Source organism: Cebus imitator, unplaced genomic scaffold (assembly GCF_001604975.1).
Source record: "Cebus imitator isolate Cc_AM_T3 unplaced genomic scaffold, Cebus_imitator-1.0 Scaffold584, whole genome shotgun sequence".
Classification (NCBI taxonomy): Eukaryota; Metazoa; Chordata; class Mammalia; order Primates; family Cebidae; genus Cebus; species Cebus imitator.
This window is the reverse complement of record NW_016107899.1, coordinates 419,803-425,414: the sequence shown is the minus strand read 5'-3', so window position 1 is coordinate 425,414 and position 5,612 is coordinate 419,803. Positions and strand designations below refer to the sequence as shown.

The window sequence follows — 5,612 nt, the reverse complement described above, 5'->3', positions numbered from 1 at the left end:
CCGTCCCTCCCCTATTTCCCCCCAACTGACCCCAGTGTGTAGTGCTCCCCTCCCTGTGACCATGTTGCTTCTAACCCCCAGACTCTCCTTGTTCATTCTTGGGCGTAGGCTGAACTGACTTTGTTCTGTAAACAGGAACTGAGTTTACAGTTTAGCTTTGAAACAAAGACAATAATAGCCCTTTCCCAAAACAAGCCCCCTTCCTGCCTGGAGACTAGACTGCCTTTGCAGGACTAAGAATTTAGCCGCAAGATTAGAAATTATGGTTTAGGAGTCATGCAGCTGGAGACTGCAAGAGTCTAAACCTCTCCAAATTGCTCCTGGGAATAACATCACTATTGCAAAAACTACTATCAGTGCTTGAGATATTTTGCAGACACTGCACTTGATGCATCAGCTGGTACCACCCAGATCGATAAACTGGCTCATCTGGTCTTCTGGCCCCCACCCAGGAACTGACTTAGCTTGGACAAGAAGACAGCTTTGACTCCCATCTCTGACTCGACCAGTCAGAACTCCCAACTCACTGGCCGGCTACTCAGCAAATTATTCTTAAAAACTCCAGTCCCTAACTTCTTGGGGAGACTGATTTGAGTAATAGTAAAACTCTGGGCCGGATATGGTGGCTCATGCCTGTAATCACAGCTCTTTTGGAGGCTAAGGCAGGCGGATCACCTGAGGTCAGGAGTTCAAGACCAGCCTGGCCAACATGAAGAAACCCTGTCTCTACTAAAAATACAAAAAATTAGCTGGGTGTGGTGCTGGGTGCCTGTAATCCCAGCTACTTGGGAGGCCGAGGCAGAATTTTTTTTTGTTTTTTTTTTTTGAGACAGAGTCTCACTCTGCCACCAGGCGCCAGGCTGGAGTGCGGTGGTGCGCTCTTGGCTCACTGCAACCTCCACCTCCCGGGTTCAAGCAATTCTCCTGCCTCAGCCTCCCGAGTAGCTGGGATTACAGGCGCACACCACCATGCTCAGCTAATTTTTGTATTTTAGTGGAGACGAGGTTTCACTATATTGGCCAGGATGGTCTCAATCTCTTGACCTCATGATCTGCCTGCCTTGGCCTCCCAAAGTGCTGGGATTACAGGCGTGAGCCACCGTTCCAGGCAGGAGAATTGTTTGAACCTAGGAGATGAGGGTGCAGTGAGCTGAGATAGTGCCACTGCACTACAGCTTGGGCAACAGAAGGAGACTCTGTCTCAAAACAAAAACAAAAACACTCATGCCTGTAATCCCGGCACTTTGGGAAGCAGAGGCAGGCAGATCACAAGGTCAGGGTTTTAAGACCAGCCTGTCCAACATGGTGAAACCCTATCTCTACTAAAAATACAAAAATTAGCCGGGTGTGGCAGCATGTGCCTGTAGTCCCAACTACTCAGGAGGCTGAGGCAGGAGAATCACTTGAACCCGGGAGGCCGAGGTTGCAGTAAGCCCGGACTGCACCACTGTACTACAGCCTGGACGACAGAGCAAGACTCCATCTCAAACAAAACAAAACAAAAACTGGTGTGACACAAAGACAAACTCAGGAGTCCAAAAGCTGAGGGTTGGATTGGGATTCATAGTGGATTTTTAGGCGCCCAGCTAAAGTGTGGTCAAGGAGAGACTCTGTAACAATGTATGTGTGAACCTCCTAACCACCCATTGATTAGAACAAGTATCTTTAATATTCCTGTTGGAGAAATGAGGATACAGAGGTTTGGTGAGATTAAGCTGGAAAGTGAGTTCAGGCTTTCTGACCTCTTATTATTGCTCTTTTTCTGAGGCTTAAAAGCTGGGAAGGAAACAGGATACATTTTTGCAGGTAAATGATAATTGCTACTACTAAGTTGAGGGCTTCCCCTGTATCAGCCACTGTACTCAATTATTATTATTATTATTATTATTATTTTTGAAACATGGTCTTGCTCTGTTGCCCAGGCGGGAGTACGGTGGCGCAATCTCTGCCCAATGCAACCTCTGCCTTCCAGGTTCAAGTGATTCTCCTGACTCAGTTTTCCACGTAGCTGGGATTACAGGCAATCGCCACCATCCTCGGCTAATTTTTGTGTTAGTAGAGACAAGGTTTCACCAGATTGGCCAGGCTGGTCTTGAACTCCTGACCTCAGATGATCCTCCTGCCTCAGCCTCCCAAAGTGCTGGGGTTATAGGCGTGAGCCACTGTGCCTGGCCTCCATTATTATTATTATTATTTGAGATGGAGTCTGGCTCTGTCACCCAGGATGGAGTGCAGTGGTGCGGCCTTACTAGGCATCACACCTACTGGCACTTTGCTCTTGGACTTCCCCACTTCCAGCACTGTGAGGAATAAATCCTATTCTTTATAAATTACCCAGTCTCAGATATTTTGCTATAGCAGCATAAATAATTAATAAAAAAGTAATTACGCTTTTACCTTGTTGCACTCCTGAGAGCAAGATGGGTCACCAGCAGCTGTACTGGAGCCACCTATGAAAATTCGGCCAGGGTTCTTGCTCTTGTCATGTCTGTTCAAACCAGTGGGGGCTGATCGGGAAATAGGGCCTCAATATGTGCCACCAGTTTCCGTCAGTACTCAAAGGATATTGGTTTCATTAAGTTGGACCAAATGATCTTCCTTCGAAGGACTATCCAAGGCATCTACCATGAAAAACCATAATAGTTATTTGTACATAAAATAAACATATTTTGGCCAGGCGCGGTGGCTCACACCTGTAAGCCCAGCACTTTGGGAGGCCAAGGCAGGAGGATCGCCTGAGGTCAGGAGTTCGTGACCAGCCTGACCAACACAGTGAAACCCTGTCTCAAAATAATAATAATATTTTTTTAAAAGTAATTAATTTTTTAAATGCCTCTCCATCTTAGAAAGCCTAGCCAAGGACCTGCTTTCCCATGGGTTTGAGTGGCTTCCACTCTTCCTGAGATCCCCAAAATGTCCTGAGGTTCCTGGTCCTGAGGAACGTGACCGTGCCGTCCTCATTGTAAGGGAACCATGTGAGGGAATCTTGTGTACAAGGTACAAGGTCAGCCTTTTCCTTCAAGGGGCCTTATTGGCTCCATGGAGTCAACCTTAGTACCTAAAAATTGTCTGCTTATATCTGAAAATACGACATTTCAGTCAAAGACTTGGTAATATGACTAATGTTTCCAATTGTGTCTTGGTACAAACGGAACAGATTCTTACTGAACTTATGCAAATAATTACATTGCCATGAAAATAAAAATACTCACTAATAGTTTCTAAATTCTGCAGGGATCAAGTAGGAAGAAAGGATAAATGTTTACATTCTTGTACAAAATTATAATTTACCAAATTACTCTAAGCAATAGATAGCTTAGGAGAAAAGAAAATGGTATTCATATTATAATGATACAAGGAAATTTTTTGTTTTTTTTACTTTTTAATTTTTTTCTTTTATATTTCTTTCCTTGAATTAAGAAATTTTGCTATTTCAAGACATACAATTTTTTCTTTTTCGGCAGGTGAGTTGTTACACACTCCTTAGCGGATTCCATGGCCGCTGTCCTGCTGACATACAATATTTTAAGATAATAACTAGAATTATGACTAATACTATGGTATCAGGACTATCGGAATTCTAGGAACTTTATAAAATTTCTTTTTTTTTTTTTTGAGATGGATTTTCACTCTTGTTGCCCAGGCTGAAGTGCAATTGCACGATCTTGGCTTTCTGCAACTTCCACCTCCCAGGTTCAAGTGATTCTCCTACCTCAGCCTCCTGAGTAGCTGGGTTTATAGGCACTCACCACCATGCCCGGCTAATTTTTTGTATTTTTAGTAGAGATGAGGTTTCACCATGTTGGCCAGGCTGGTCGAGAACTCCTGACCTCAGGTGATCCACCTGTCTGGGCTTCCCAAAGTGCTGAGACTACAGGAGTGAGCCACCCTGCCTGGCCACTTTATATATTTTCTTGAACACTAGCACTAAATATACCCAAAAATGTATAACTTAAAGAAGGCAAAACATAACTTTTCACTTGATAATACTTCCTGTGCAAATTTAACACATCAAATAATCTTAATTATTTTAATATGTCTCTTTTCATAAGGACGGAAAAAACTTCTTTTGAGATATTATAGGGACCCTTGGAACATTCCACAGTTATTTCAAGTTCAAAATAACTTAATTGAGGGGGCAGGGAAGGGAAAAAAAACTTAATTGAGAAGTTGATTTTGGGGCTGGCCACAGTGGCTTATGCCTGTAATCCCAGAACTTTGCGGGGCCAAGGTGGGCAGATCACCTGAGGTCAAGATTTTGAGACCAGCCCTGCCAATGTGATGAAACCTCATATCTACTAAAAATACAAAAATTAGGCCAGGCACTGTGGCTCACGCCTGTAATTCCAGGACTTTGGGAGGCTGAGGTGGGGGATCACAAGGTCAGGAGTTCAAGGATCACAAGGTCAGGAGTTCAAGGTCAGCCTGACCAACATGGTGAAACCCCATCTCTACTAAAAATGCAAAATTTGGCTTCCCAGCACTTTGGGAGGCTGAGAAGAGCAGATCACTTGAAGTCAGGAGTTCAATAGCAGCCTGGCCAAAATGGCAAAACCCGGTTTCTACTAAAAATAAATGGTGAAACCTGGTCTCTACCAAAAATAGAAAAAAATTAGCCAGGCATGAAGGCATGTGCCTGTAATCCCAGCTACAGGCTGAGGCAGGAGAATTGCTCCAACTTGGCAGTGAGCCAAGATCATGCCACTACACTCCAGGCTGAGTGACAGAGGGAGACCCTGTCTTTAAAAGAAAAAAATTCTAAAAAATTTATATGGGTATTTTACTGCTGTTGGGAGAAAAAGTTTTGTTTTTTTTTTTTTTAAAGATGGGGTTTCACCATGACGGCCAGACTGGTCTTAAACTCCTGACCTTAGGTGATCCACCCGCCTCGGCCTCCCAGCACTTTGGGAGGCCGAGGCGGGTGGATCACGAGGTCAAGAGATCAAGACCATCCTGGCCAACATAGTGAAACCCCGTCTCTAAAAATAAAAATAAAAATAAATAAAAAGATAGCTGGGCACGGTGGCTCACGCCTGTAATCCCACAGGATTGAGGCGTGAGGCTGAGGTGGGTGGATCACCTAAGATCAGGAGTTCGAGACCAGCCTGACCAATATGGTGAAACCCCATCTTAAAAAAAAAATTAATTAATTAATTAATTAAATAAAAAGGAAAAGTAATTTTTGTCAACCTTTTGAGTTCCAAATTGGGATGGACTCCTGTAACAAGAGAGATTAACAAGAGAAAACAAGTGTAAGAACACATACAGCACATATCATGCAGGAGAAATCTCAATAAAAAGCAGCTGAATATAGTGGCTTAGAACTCTGGTTTAGGGCCAGGGGCGGTGTCTCACCCCTGTAATCCCAGCACGTTGGGAGGCTGAAGCAGGCAGATCACAAGGTCAGGAGTTTGAGACCAGCCTGACCAACATGGTGAAACCCCATCTCTACTAAAAATGCAAAAATTGCCGGGCGCTGTGGCTCACGCCTGTAGTCCCAGCTCTTAGGGAGGCAGAGGCAGGAGGATAGCTTGAGCCCAGGAGTTCGAGACCTGCCTGGGCAATATAGCGAGACCCCATTCTCCACAAAGAGGAAAAAAACAAAAAGACAA

At 44.3% G+C, this 5,612-nt stretch overlaps 1 pseudogene; it reads left to right on the top strand.

Annotated features, from left to right (window-relative positions):
* The first annotated feature begins 2,420 nt into the window (after nucleotides 1-2,420).
* On the top strand, nucleotides 2,421-2,640 carry LOC108294519 (annotated as a pseudogene).
* Nucleotides 2,641-5,612: the final 2,972 nt, after the last annotated feature.